The sequence below is a fragment of the Theropithecus gelada genome, chromosome 3 (genome assembly GCF_003255815.1).
Source record: "Theropithecus gelada isolate Dixy chromosome 3, Tgel_1.0, whole genome shotgun sequence".
Taxonomy (NCBI): Eukaryota; Metazoa; Chordata; class Mammalia; order Primates; family Cercopithecidae; genus Theropithecus; species Theropithecus gelada.
This window is the reverse complement of record NC_037670.1, coordinates 47,407,661-47,423,413: the sequence shown is the minus strand read 5'-3', so window position 1 is coordinate 47,423,413 and position 15,753 is coordinate 47,407,661.

Sequence of the window (15,753 nt, the reverse complement as noted above, 5' to 3'; positions counted from 1 at the left end):
GGGAAAGTGCTATGGTCTTAATGTTTGCATTCCTCCAAAATGCATATGTTGAAATTTAATCCCCAAAATGTTATAAACAGGTGGCGCCTTTGGGAGGTGATTAGGTCATGAGGGTGAAGCGCTCAAGAATGCAATTAGTGTCCTTATAAAAGAGGCCTGCCAGAGCTTATTGGCCCCTTTTTGCCCTTCTGCCATGTGAGGATATAGCAAGAAGGCACTGTCTTTGAAGAAGAGAGTAAGCCCTCACCAGACATGGAAGCTGCTGGCACCTTGATCTTGGACTTCCCAGGCTCCAGAACTCTGAGCAATATCTGAGCAGTAAGTTTCTGCTGTTTACAAATTACCCAATTTAACATATTTTGTTATAGCAGCTTGAACAGACTCAAACAGAAATGTATAAAGAAAAGCAAAAGAATGGTAAGGACAATTCTTACAGCTACTACTTCTATGCAGGGCTTAGAGGAGCAATGCCTAGGGAACAAAAATAAAACAATGTTCTCCATTTTTAACTGGATGGTGGGTTTGTGGGTGTTTGTATATATAACTAAATATGGTATAAATATTGTTTTATATCTACTTAATAAAAATAAAGAAAGAGAAGAAAGAGAGGAAGAAAGAAAGACAAAAGGTGAGAGAGAGAGACAGGGAAGGAGTGTGGGTTATCAGTTTCACTCGCAGTGATGCCCATACAGTATGGAGACCCCAGTGTGCAAAGGGATTCACGAGTGTAGAGCTAAGTTTACTGGTTTGGTAGATTTCACTGCCTCCTTTTATTCCTATCTCATATCAAAGTTTCATCTAAGTTAGCTGGGCCCAAATTACCGGAGTAAAGCGTCATGATCTCCTCCCTCTAGTTCAACCTCTTGTGACGAACAGTGTCCCATGCCTGTTTTCTCAGAGCCACAGTCCCCTCTTCCTCCTTCTCTCACTGTCACAACAGAGATTCTAAATGTCTCGGTCTACATACCTGACCCTTAAATGCTGTCATAAGCCGTCCCTCTGAGAATTCATGCCCAGATCCTAGGCTGTCTTTTTCTCCTTCCCTAGGACTTCCTCCTCCTCACTTTGCCCAAGACCATGAATTGATGCTGGGGTAGTGGAAGAATGTCTAAGGCAGATCGGACCGATCGTTGCCAGAAATGCATCGTCTCACTTTTCTGGTTCAAGGCAGTTGTCAGGCCAAAAAAGTGGCCTGAGAGAAATACAGCCCTCTTTTTAAAATGATGGATTCTGTATTAGATTTGAGAATTTCTTCTTCACTTTATATGCCAAAGGAAAAATGTTGAGCAAGTATAAAAGTAGGGAGACTGATGGACTAGTCCAGATGAAGGAAGGTAGTCTGAACCAAGGCAGTGGATATAACAGAAGTGGAAATAGAAATGAGGGAACAGATTTGAAAAAGATTTGCTTGGAATCCTGTTTATTTACGAGACAAAAAGCTGTCTGGAGGGAATTATGTGAAAGTAGTCATCATCTTCATAAAACAACAGTGGGTAGACATACTAAAAAACTTTAAAATTATTGTCTACAATGAGACAAGAGGAAAACTGAATACGTATGAAAGTTACAGATTATTGAGGCAAAATTATTAATTGAGCACCGAGTTGCTCAATTGCCTCCAGGCAATTGCCGTTGCCTGCAGGAAGCTACAGAGAACATTATTACTTGTAACCTGATGAACCTTCAGAAATCAATAACTAATCACGTTCATGACTTGCTATCGTTATTAGCATTAAACATGGATTGGACTAATTTTTAGTATTATACATAGGTGGGATTTGTCTTTCTGAAAATTTTCAACTATTCACATTTATCCTTTTTGTTCCATAGCCAAAAAAGATAAACAACATATTGGAAAACATGGATATGGTTCGTAATATTTTTTGATTGAGCAATTAATTCTTATAATGATGTTTAAAGGCTTTCTGAGAAAATATGAGAAAACTTTTAAGAAAAATGTTTTAAGTGTAATATATAAAGGATGGTAGAAGATCTGGAGAAAGGAAAGTATCCCGCTGAAGTCCACAACTCATACTGTAGACAGAGTTTTTAACAAAAGAAAAACAAGAATTCTAAAAATAAAAGATAGTTTAACCACGTAGTTTTTATCTTGGAGACCGAGGCAACATTTAAACCACAGGAGAAAGGAACCAGGTAAATTTATTTTATGACTTTGAACTCATGATAAAAAAGAGCAGCACCTCAATTACAGGCATATATTTTGTTATCCCCCAGGATAAACATATTTTTACAACATAATTTGGCACATTTTACAGCCAAGGTAAAATATGCAGGAAAATACTCTAATATTAATGATAACTCTACAAACTGCATGGGGAAAACATTACTCAAATATCGGTTAAGTAGAATTCAACATAAGTGTGGGGTTTTAAATCCCTCCTACATGTAAATGTTTATGTGTTCTATGTGTTTAAGGTTTATTAGCTCAAAATGTATTATACATTCCCTAATGAAAAGTTATTTCTTATAGGTCTGTATCTCTCTTTGGTTTGTATTGCAATTTGTACAATGTCCTGATGCACATTTTTTATTAATGTTCTAATTACGTTGTAAAATTTGTTTGTTTGTTTGCTTGTTTTCTCTCTTAGAATGTTAGTGCATTGAAGACAGAAACTACCATTTCTTTAAGATCTCTTTAGTTCTTTGCACAGTGCACAGTACGTGGTACTTAATAAATGTGTAATGAAATGCTTTACATGTTTATAATGACCATGCTCAGGATATTTAATTTCCTAAAAATTGATAGCTCTAGCTGTGAAGCTTGTTAAGTAATACAAACTTTCTCATCCCTATAAATGTCTTCTTGGGATCTATAATTTTGTATAAGCTTTCCAGTGAAAACTTTAATTCATCCCTCTAAAATACTATACAAATTCTGTAAACTAAAGAAAACTTCCAAGTACCTTTCCCTCATGAAATATAATACGATTACATGGCTCTGTTATATTTTGGAGAGGAACTATCTTATCCAAAAGTAATAGAAAATCATGAGTTTTAACATTTCCGTAAAACAGAGCATAAAGAAGTGTGAATCTTCTCTTGTTATCAGGCATGCATATTCTGCTCTGTTGGTTGCTAAGATACACTAAACTTAAAAGTACAGAAATGCAATTTGGCTCCTTAAAAATAGGCTATGCAGCTTTCTTATTTTTGACAAAATTAGTCTCTATGGAACATACACAATCTCTGTACAATCATTTATTTTAGTCACTTTCTGGCCTTAGTTAATTAAATAGTGTTTTGTAAAGATTTTAATTTTAAGTTTTCATTTTGAGAGCACCAAAATTATTTGCAAGCACTAACCAAATATCTCTGGATTTTGGTTTCCCACCCTTCATTTAAGTGATCTGTACAAAACAACCCAGACATGGGTTTTTTCCGATGAAAAGCCACTGATCTCAATTTCTAAAAGCAAGTAATTCTTGTTTTCTTCCATTTCTTCTTTATGTTTCCTGAAAAAGTAAAGTTACCTCACGGGCCAAATCTATTTATCTTGAAGTGAGGTGGGTGGTGAAATTGGGTCAAAGATACCATATTGCATTCTCAGATCATGACAAATCTGGCAGACACATCTTTTCTAATTGAGCCGGATAAGAATTACCGGCATCTTTATAAGGTTCACATCATTCCTGTTGTGAAGCCCGACCTCAGAACCTATTACTTGTTCAGTAGTTATCAGTATGTTCAGACTGAATTACACATCTGGGCATATCCCTGGGCACCAGTCTTAAAATCTGCTTATTTTCTATAGGATCCTGCCTTTCAGGGGAAGGCACAAAAAGGTATAATTAGGAAAGAAAACTCGTGTCTATATAAATGTTAAAGATACATATATATGCGGATATATATGTGCGTATATATGCATATACACATACATACAACAGGTAGCAAGATCCCTGGATCTGAAGATAGTAGATAAGAATCAAAAATCTCTGCCATGTGCTGCCTACTAATTCATAACCCCTAAATTTGATTCTATTTTTTTAGTTCTCACACTATTTCACATTCCCTTTCTTTTTACATTAACGGCTTTCTTAATTCTTGGCAGGATTTTTTTTTCCTTCTCATTTTTCTCTTGTAGCGCCTCTTACCCACAGAATTCCATCTTTTTCTCTCTTCTTTCCTCACTACACAGTCTTACATGAACTTCTTCACAGTCACATCTCAATTAATGTCCATACATAGTACTTGATAAATATCTGTCTCCAACCCATCCCTTTCTCTTCAACACTCCAAATTCACACCTCTGAAGCTGTGTCTTCGAATGTAATAGTCACAAACCAAATTCATACTCTACTACTCCATTTCTGCTCTTCCTCCTTTGTTTCTTACCTGTGATTCTTATGGCAACAGCAGTGCAAAGGCTGGGAGAGGCAAAATAGAAATGTATTAATGTAAAGTTGTCATACTCCACTTGAAGTTACATAATACCACTTTCTGTTAGACGCCAATATGTTAAAGGTTTATGGTATAAACACTGAGGCAACCAAAAGATGCCGCAAACTATTATAGCATCTCTTCAAACAGACTTCCCAGAAACTTGCAAGCAGCCTGTGTCTATGACATCAGTTGGGTGAGCAACAGGCTTTTGATTTTGGAGAACTGTGTTTACCTGACACTGCAACAAAATAAAAGCAGCTGTACAGAATAGGAATGAATACAAATATTAATAACAGACAGCATTCAATTTTTGGAGGGTGAGGAGCCCCTCAAGACGAATGGAGGCTTTCAGTTTTCAGAAAGCAGATATTGTGTTTCTTATTTCTTAAACCAACTAATCATTTCATAAGCCATTATCTATTTCTTGCTGTCTTTTGCCCTGCTCAGCCTTTCACCACCCCCAGTTGTTCTTCTTCATGCAAGTACACTAAATTTCAGGGCTGAATGGTTTCATTGTTCTGGTGAAGTTGACATTTCCTTTACTACTTCTCATTTGTATTAAATTATTGATTGGGTTAAGAAAGGAGAAACAAGGAAGAAACAATATCTATCATTTTAAAACTTCAAGGGCCTATTTCTTCAGGAATTTCACCACACAAGAAATGAAAGGGTCTCCATCAGAAATGCTTTTATTTACTCACAGCTATTATGCCTCATGTTTTAGTTTTTCTGATTTCAGGATACTATGTTTGAAAATCATCACCCTTAAAGAAATCTGACAGTGTAACTTTGCAGGGACAAGGAAAAGAAAAAAAGCAATTGGTTCTGCAGTTTGTTAAAACTAAAACCCATTCTCCCTTTTCCTCTTATCGCCAATCAATCTTTCCCCTATTCTACTGAGCAAAATGACTGTTGCCAAAATCAGTTTCCAAAATCCAAACATGAAGCTTCTAGAATGTTACAATATAAAAATAAAATATGCTACATTCTGGAGTAAAAATTTGAGGACACACAGACAAGGACACACCCAGGTCGGCTCAATCCTGCTTGTCCTGAGGTTTCAGGAATCTAAATTGATTATTTGGATGTGTTTTTCGTGCATTTTAACACTGTGTTGTGCCCACTGAATTAGGCTGCTCAAATGTCTGATCCAGTGCTTCCATAATCGGAAGCATTCTTGAGTAATTTCATTGTCTGTGTTCCTCTGGGCTTTCTCTCTTGAAGTCATTTTGTTAGCCATCCCCAAATGGCTTCTTCTGATGTTTCTGATAACTTGACGCTGCCCTGGGAATGCCTGTCACGCAGCTGTCACCACCATCTGGAGAACCTCATTATCTCTAGGAAATAGTTTTCTCTTACCCATGTGATATGACCTTTGTTAATTACTCTAGTGGAGTAAAAAATTATTTCCCCATCATCATTTTATCCTGCTACCAGGTCATGTGGCAGCCACATGACTCCATCCCATCGTTTCCTGTAAAAAGACTGATAATTCGACTTTTATTTGATTTACTCTTTATCACAGCTTTTACCTCCTAAGAACTTGGGTAATAGTCCAAAGGGGAATGGATCACAAGTCAGACTGAGTATCAGCACATTATCATGTACTGGTTACAGAAATAAAGATTTGAATTATTTGTTTTTCCCCCTATCTGGTGACCTTGGTTAAAGTTAACCCTCCCGTATACTATAGAGAAATAATCTACCTTGTAAGATCATCTGCATTAATAAGTATATCTTTACATCTCAGATAAAATTGCATCTTCTTTCTCTATGGTAGCACTGACTACTGATGTATCATTATTTCTTCGTGCTCATCTGCGACAAATGTTTTCAGCAGGGTAGAGGATCTACTGATAATTGTTAAGTGCTTCCTCTGTGTTGGCACTGTGCTAAATACTGCACACGTTTAACCCACTCTGCACTCGTTTAACCCTCACAAAAATCCAATGAAGTAGGTACTATTACTATCCCACTTTGCAGATACACAAATGGAAACAACGAGGCTAACTAGAACCCACTTTGCAATAAGCTGTGGAAGCAGGATGAGAACCCAACCAGTGCAGCAACAGAGACTTCACTCTTAACTGCTTCTCATCATAAAATATATGCTGCTAACCACTTCTTAGCCTACACCATGTTGATGAACTTTAGATTGAGACTAATCTTTTGCTTTTATGAACAGTATTATAGTGAATGTCTTTGTATGCATATCATTTTGCACATAAGCATTTATCTATAGAATAAGTGTCCTGAAGTAGAATTTTTGAGTAAAAAAAAAAAGTACACATGTACGTTTTACATATTTTGATGAGTATTGCTATAATGTTCTCCATAAACCATAGTCAGAATTTATATTCCAAAAGCCATATATTAGAGTAAAACCATGTATTTTACAAGTTTCAAGTTATTTTTGGAGCATATGTACATATTCTTTCCTTCTATTCGTTCTCAGGTTCCCTCCTACACCAAATTGATACAATTATCCCAGGACTTGGTGCGCAAAGTGTTTTGTCCAAATATTCACAATCTAGGTGCAGGTATTTCTTAGTACTTCATAAGATGGGGAAGGATGAAGCTATCTGCATAATTAGATATTTTCCCCATTACAGTTGGAATATTTGAATTCACAGATGTTAAATAGGGTACCACTTTATCACTAGATTTTCTGGAAATCAAATATTAACTACACATGGGAAAACCCTCAGACTTTTTATTTTATTATTATTATTTTTTGAGACAGTCTTTCTCTGTCACCCAGGCTGGAGTGCAGTGGTGCGATCTCAGTTCACCGCAACCTCAGCCTCCCAAGTTCAAGCCATTCTCCTGCCTCAGCCTACAGACTAGCTAGAGCGACAGGCATGCACCACCAAGCCCAGCTAATTTTTGTATTTTTAGTAGAGAGGGGGTTTCACCATGTTGGCCAGGCTGGTATCAAACTCCCGACCTCAAGTGATCCACCCGTGTTGGACTCTCAAAGTTCTGGGATTACAAGCATGAGCCACCGCACCCAGCCAACCCACAGTTTTTCTATAGATAAATTGTTAAATGTCTGAAATATGCTCAACGCAAACTCACCACAAAGAAAGTGGAGATTTAAGAAATAAACTTTAATAAAACCAGGGAAAATTACAATAGAAAATTTGTCTCAAAGTAAATAATTGGCAGTTAGTACACTGAAGATTTTTTAATACAAAGTTTTTTATCTCACAAAATAAAATCTAAATAGAAAGTTTACCATAGTATGATTTTTTCAAATGTTAAGATAAAAATTAAATTGAATCTAGTGCCAAAACGGAAAAACTAGATAAGTTATAGTAAATAACTAGAAAAGTCACAGTAAACGTTTAAAGAGATGTTGTTGTGTTAGTTAAAATAAATTAATTATATAAATAGAGATTTTAAATCAATTTTGAGTTTCAAAATGAGTCAGATGCATTTTAGAAATAATGTAGCTTGCATTACAACGACATATTTACAATGTTTTCAGTTGAGTGACTAATATGAATCACACACCTTCTCCTGCGTTTGCTCATTTAAGACCCAAATACAACATCCCATTGAGACAGGAATTCTTCATCTCCCTTTACAGACAAAACTGGAGTTCAGGTGGGCAAAGTGACGTATCCATAGTCACGGACAGACATAGATAGCTATGCCAGATCTCAAGTCCCACAAATCTGAGACAGAAGATCCTGCTGTAATTAACAAGAAGATATTTTGAGCTTTCTCTGAACATCAGTTGAACTAAGAGCTCCAAGGCTACTTTGGATATTCCAAAGTATCTTTGGAAACACTTTAGCCTCAAGTTTTAAATATTTATTAAGTTTCTATAATACCATTGGGGTTTTTTTGGTGGTGGTGTTTTTGACAGAGTCTCGCCCTGTCGCCCAGGCTGGAGTGCACTGGCGCGATCTCAGCTCACTGCAAGCTCCGCCTCCCGGGTTCCCGCCATTCTCCTGCCTCAGCCTCCCGAGTAGTTGGGACTACAGGCGCCGCCACCACGCCCGGCTAGTTTTTTGTATTTTTAGTAGAGATGGAGTTTCACCATGTTGGCCAGGATGGTCTCGATCTCCTGACCTCGTGATCTACCAGCCTCAGCCTCCCCAAGTGCTGGGATTACAGGCGTGAGCCACCGAGCCAGGCCCCATTTGGTTTTTAATTGTCCAAAATAAATTGGAAGAAATACATTGTTCTTTGTGAGTTAATTACGTAACACTTTGCACTGCCAAGAACTTTCAGAAGTTCAAATGACTTCAAGGGCCTCACAATTCTAGGGCTAGGCTGGAATAAGGATATCAAAAGCCATACATTGCTCCAGAGACATAGGAAAGAGGCATGCTCTTGGAGAGGTATCCAACTTCAGAAATACTTACAACCTTATGAACAGGAGAAACCAAATGTCCAGTCTGGGCTTATGGTTTTGGTGTTGGTGTTTCAGCTACTTCACCAAAATTAAACCTGAATATTTACAGTATCCAGAAAAATGATAGTCATGAAAATATGATTGTAAATTGATTTCTAAAAACCAAACTGGTTGTGAATCATAACACTCTGATCTCATCTCCATAGTAGCTTTCCAAAGGGAGAATGAAGCTCCAAAGGGAGAAGTCGATTTTAGCACAGAGGATAATCAAATAGTTAAGCCCACTTAAAAACTTTTCTTCCATAGGTTGTTGGGGTACAGGTGGTATTTGGTTAGAGAGTAAGTTCTTCAGTGTGATTTGTGAGATTTTGGTGCACCCAGCCCCCAATTATACACTGCACCCTATTTGTAGTCTTTTATCTCTCGCTCCCCTCCATCCCTTCCCCCCAAGTCCCCAAAGTCCATTGTATCATTCTTATGCCTTTGCGTCCTCATAGCTTAGCTCCCACTTATCAGTGATAACACCTGATGTTTGGTTTTCCATTCCTGAGTTACTTCACTTAGAATAATAGTCTCCAGTCTCATCCAGGTCGCTGCAAATGCCCTTTATTCATTCCTTTTTATGGCTCAGTAGTATTCCACTGTGTGTGTGTGTGTGTGTGTGTGTGTGTGTGTGTGTGTGTATGCCACAGTTTATTTATTCACTCATTGATTGATGGGCATTTGCATTGATTCCATAATTTTGCTATTGCAAATTGTGCTGCAATAAACATATGTGTGCAAGTATCTTTTTTTTTTTTTTTTTTTTTTTTGAGACGGGGTCTCGCTCTGTCGCCCAGGCTGGAGTGCAGTGGCCGGATCTCAGCTCACTGCAAGCTCTGCCTCCCGGGTTTATGCCATTCTCCTGCCTCAGCCTCCCGAGTAGCTGGGACTACAGGCGCCCGCCACCTCGCCCGGCTAGTTTTTTGTATTTTTTTAGTAGAGACAGGGTTTCACCGGGTTAGCCAGGATGGTCTCGATCTCCTGACCTCGTGATCCGCCCGTCTCGGCCTCCCAAAGTGCTGGGATTACAGGCTTGAGCCACCGCGCCCGGCCGCAAGTATCTTAAAAAAACAACTTCATGCCATATTGTTGTTCATTTGACATCAAGCTCTATAACATTCTGTGCTTTCTAAATGAAGCAATGCTGAATAAATTATTCATTATTGTTGGTCAAAAAAATGTTTCCAGATTCTAGCTAAAATCGAATTCACTAGCACTTTAAAAACCTGACAGAGGAAACCCAGACTTCTATTTATGATTAAGACTGAAGAGTCACCTGGTAGTCAACATGCCCACACACAAACTCCTTGTCTTTGCCCCATTAAGCATTTTCCTTCATCATAAATTCTTTAGAAGTTACTAAAGGTGCAGTTTAAATAGTCATCCATGACTTACGTTTACCCAATTACAAGATCTCCCCCTTCTCTCTCTTCTGAAATTTTCTAACATTTGTCTGCAATATTCAGATACTTCATTTTATGATAATCATTTGTCATATTTACCATCTCTGATGTCATTGTAAATTTCAAAAAGATGGGCGGGATTGTATTTCTTAACTATTTTCCTAAGGAAATGGATATAAGGATACTTATGATTCGTTCCCAGCTATCAAGGAACCGAGAAGTCCAGCTTCTTAGTGTTCCACAGAGCACCTTACACATCTGTAAAATCTGAGTTGCTTTTGTTTTAAACAGGATTCTTAGCCCATAACAATAGCCATTAAAAATGCAGACAGTGAAATTTTTTTAATTTATTGTGCTTCACTAGAAGACATCATTTTTAAAAAAAATACCAAAATGACAGCATAAAAAGGAGCAAAGGCAATTAATGAAAACTTTTAATTGTATTAATATATTTTTAGAAACACAGGAGAACTGTAGTAAATAATAACACTGCAGTTTCTGTTTTCTTGATTTGTTTTTTGTTTTTAAAATAATTAAGCAATTAAAAGGAACACATTTTAATATTAATAACATTATTTGTGGTTAAGGGATACAAAAGTGATTAGAAAGAATAAATCAGATCTAGCATCTCACAGCACAACAGGATGACTACAGTCAATAATAAGTTAATTGTACATGTAATAATAGCTAAAAGTAGAATCGGATTGTTTGTAACACAAAGGATAAATACTTGAGGTGGCGGATGCCCCATTTTCCCTGATGTGTTTATTGTATATTGTATGTCTATATCAAATATCTCACATACCCCAGGAATATATACAACTACTATGTACCCATAAAAATTAAAAATTTTTAAAATGGCTTAAATTTCAGGAATAGCAGTGCTCTATTCTCTCCCCTTGAATGGGAGAGTCTAGTTTAATATTTTAAAATTACCATTTGTTTACTGAAAATAAAAATAAAAGTTCAAACTAAAAAAAATAGCATTAGTTAGATTTAGTAAAATATTTCATATAAACTAAAATAGGCACTTACCAAATAATGTAACTGTATATGACAATGTTCAGTTCATACTTTTTCACTGTTTTAATATTTAAATACAAGTAAAACTATAGGTTGTCACAGAATGATAGAATTGAAGTCAGTCAAGTTCTGTTTCTTCACCTTTACAATGTGCTGTCATTATTTATTTTGATCCTCTGTTTAGAAGAACATGTGTTACCATGGCAGTTAGAGAGAGAACTGCACCCACCAGTGTGTGTGTGTGTATGTGTTTAGGGAGAGGCAAATCTATCCAAAGTAACTTTCATATAGAATATAGCATTCATCAAAGGTTAAGTAATAAAAAAAAGTGCCAACAGGAAGCTCGCATCCGTGTTATTAAAACACAGCAGTTACTACAACGAACTTTTAGAATTTAGAGATCTTTTTCTGGCAGGAGTATTTTACCATGGTATTGCTTAGAGTTTGTTGATGCCTGGTGATAATAAAAAGCAGACCGAGTTTAGTGAATTTTATTGCTGTTTTCAAATCTTTCCGTACAGGGAATTTCTTGATCCCAGCTCCACCCATGCTATTCCTCGGCCTGAAACCTGCTATTGTTAACTGAGATCAGGAATGTTAAAAGACCTAGCACCAGGCCTCATCACGTTATTTTATGGTAGTGATCACCGTGACGACTGTTAATCATTGGCAGAATTTAGCCTTTGCAAAGTACACAGAGGCTTCTTTTTAAACCACTTTCCAGTTTAGCGTATTAAATGAAGATTTTTGTTTGGAATGTTACCACAAACAGATTTAAACGGTGTTCCTATGACCCTGTGAATTTTCTTTTAATGCTCAAATGCATACAAGTTCTTAGCTGTCAAATTGACAAGAGAATTCCTTCTCTTTTCCCTTGCTGTAGTAATAGCAGTATAATTAGGAGTGCAGCTCCAGAGGAGACTGTTTAACTCCTCGGTCAAAGCTTATTTCTTTTCCCCAGTTTCACAAGCTATGAGCAGTGGGAACTTGGACAAATTTCCCAACATTTAAAATGCACAGTAAAATTATGACAGTAGTACTTGCTTTCATAGAGTGGTTGTAGGGATCAAATGAGATAATTTGTGTAAAGTAGGTCTCACGCTATCTGAGATACTGAATGACAAAACATGCAAAATTGTTCTTTCCTGCTATTATTAAAATAGAATAATCTGAGAAAAGAAAAATAGCCCAGAGCAGTCAGATATGTGAAGTATGCAAAATTTACCAGGTTTGGAGAGATATGAGTTTATACAAGCCATCCATGCCCAGGGGACAAATGTTTAACGGCATCGTATTCCCAACTAGCTGCTTATCTTCATGTTCCTGGACTTTGTGATACAAAGAATAAGGTACAGCCAATCAATAGCTTATGTTATTTTAATGTAAATTCTTGGTAAACAACATAGAAATTGCCTCCTTTCACCCCTTAAAAACCCACTTGTACCTGCTGCTAATCAAAGTGTATATTCAGGGCACTTACTTCTGTGCCCCTAGTGGCCATCCTCAAGCTTTGGCTCAGAGAAACTCTGTACTTGATGATAATTTCTGAATCTGATTATTTGAGGTTGACATGATAAATCAAACCGAAGTATCTTACCTCCCCTACCTCTCACCTCTCCCTAAATGCTACATTGCTGCTACCACAAAGAGGGGTAAACTATGTAATTTTTACCCCCATTCTTTGCTCTCTTAGTTTTAAAAAATCTTTTAAATTTAATCTCTCATACGTTCATTTGTCATTCCAAACTGGCAATAATTTTGTGTGCTGTTACAGCATAAAGCATCAACCATTTTGCCAGTGAAATATTACTATTTCTAGATTTTTTTAAATCTGACATCTCAATCTTTTAAGTTTTGGGGACCCATTTCAAGTTAAGGACTCTATTTATTTTAAAAAAATTTTTTTAATGCCAAGGCAGGTTAGTGCAAGTTAAATCTCAATAACTAAGCGTATCCTGGTATTATAAGGAGTTACCTGGAAGAAAAATATTTTTCTAATCCAAAAACTTTCAGAATAAGTGGAATATGAATGTGAACATGGCAGTATACCAACATTTCCATCAATGGATAATGAAACCAAACGAGATATCAAACCCAAAATTCTTTACTTGGGAAAAAAACAAACCCTCAACTTGACACCAATAAAAGGTTACAGCCTTTTCGAAAACAAAAAGTTTTTCCAAAAGCCCTTCACAAAGTTATCAAATGGGATACTGGATTATTTGACGATGGTGACAGAGGGAACATTTTGATGAGCTGATCAGCTGAAAACAAGCTCATTATACTCCCACCTCATCAACCAGTTTAAAGTCAGGAAAAAAAAGTTTATTAGCAACTGGAAACCTTTTCACAAAGATATATGCCTATTGTCCTGGTGCAGTGGCTCATGCCTGCAATCCCAGCACTTTGGGAGGCTGAGGCAGGAGGATTGCTGGAGCCGAGGAGTTCAAGACCAGTCTGGGCAACATAGTGAGACCCGGTCCCTACAAAAAAATTGAAAAATTTGCCAAGTGTGCTGGTGTATGCCGGTAGTCCCAGCTACTTGGGAGGCTGAGCCTGCGAGGAGGCTGAACCTGCAAGGTGAACCATAATTGTGCCAGTGTACTCCAGCCTGGGTGACAGAGCTGTCATATGCATATATATAATAAAATATTATATAATTTTATAATATATTAATATAGATCTTTAATAATATAGATCTATATTAAAACATCTATATTAATAATGTATATTGACTCAGTTATCAAATTCAACTTACATAGTACCTTATAAATGTTTTACAAAAGTAAATACCAGCCTATACATATTTTTTCCCAAATTTGTAAGTAAGTTGTATTAAATCTTTAGTAGCTAGATTTTATTGGTTAATTCTAATAATTCTTCATTAAAAACTGGTATTAAAGCAGTATTTCAGTATTTTTCAAGTCAAACACTCAAGATACATGTATTTCAGTCACTCTATTCATGTTCTCTTAGCTTGCTCTAGAGAAAAGAAAATTTTTTTTTTTTTTTTTTTTTTGGAGATGGAGTCTCGCTCTGTCACCCAGGCTGGAGTGCAGTGGCGCAGTCTGGGCTGACTGCAAGCTCCGCCTCCCGGGTTCACGCCATTCTCCCGCCTCAGCCTCCCGAGTAGCTGGGACTACAGGCGCCGCCACCACACCCGGCTAATTTTTTGTATTTTTAGTAGAGACAGGGTTTCACCGTGTTAGCCAGGATGGTCTCGATCTCCTGACCTCGTGATCCGCCCGCCTCGGCCTCCCAAAGTGCTGGGATTACAGGCGTGAGCCACCGCGCCCGGCCGAGAAAAGAAAATATTTAAAATACGTCTTCAGCTCATCTTCACATTCAACTTCATCCAACCTCTGGCTATGTAGGAAATGTGCCAGATTAAAGTTTGAAGACAAGCAATTTTTTTTCTATGCTAACATTTTTTTCTGCTTACAGAACACTCTTCTATGACTTTCAGTACATTTCACACAGGATCACATAGGCAAATTTAGACATCCTTAACATTCACTTATCTCTGCATACAAAAGTCAGTCAGATATCTAGTTATCTTATGTTCCAAATAGAAATATGTTCCAATATATCGATGTTGAAAGAAACAAGAAAGGATTACATGGAGTGTTTTTGATGTCACCTTGAAGAAATTGTCATACACCATCTGCTGGTTTATTGAGCATACATAATGGCGATGTTGATGAATTCTCCTTTAATAAATGATACATATTGACATAACCACCAAATACATCCTAATGACCAGAAACATATCAGGGTGACTAGAAATGGATCCAGCTTAAGTTATCCATGTGTATTTTGTATCTGTGAACTGACTAATACTCTAATCTATGTTGTGCTATGCTTCATTTATATACACTTGTAAGTGTGCCTTTCAATCTAGCTCACAAATGAGGTTCACGGTCTTCTTTGTCTTCATTGTCTCTGTGGGCTGTCTTCTGAGAATTCGTACCCCATTAAGAATATGCAGGCTGAAGAGGTCAGTCTACTAGCACATCAAAAATAATTTAGAAACCATTCTCTCTGTTTTATGCCTTGATTGACTAACATGAATGTGTTGGGAAAATTACAACTATAGCCTATAAATGAAAATTATTCCATAAATCATTGAGATCAAAGTCTTCAATAACTTCCAAACAAAAAAGAAATGAAACACAACCTCTTAAGCAGAAAAGTTGGGAGTTCAAATTTGGGTAAAGAGGGGGGAGGGAGTTTGCTATATAATTAATAAACAAGTAATTAAAAACTAAAGGAGACTTTTATGAATCATGTGAGAGAAAATCATGGAATACTTCAGAATCTCAATTCTAGAACTTAGCTTATGAATGGATCCATAAACTGAAGTTCTCAAATGAAAATGGAAATACTCAATCATTGGATCACTGGTACTGTGCTATGCTTTCTAGTTGACAGTATTAGAGTTTGGTTCAGAAACTGGAAATCACTTAGGTATTTTAAGCAGGAAAGAAATCAAATCAATAATTTTAAATTGTATAAAAT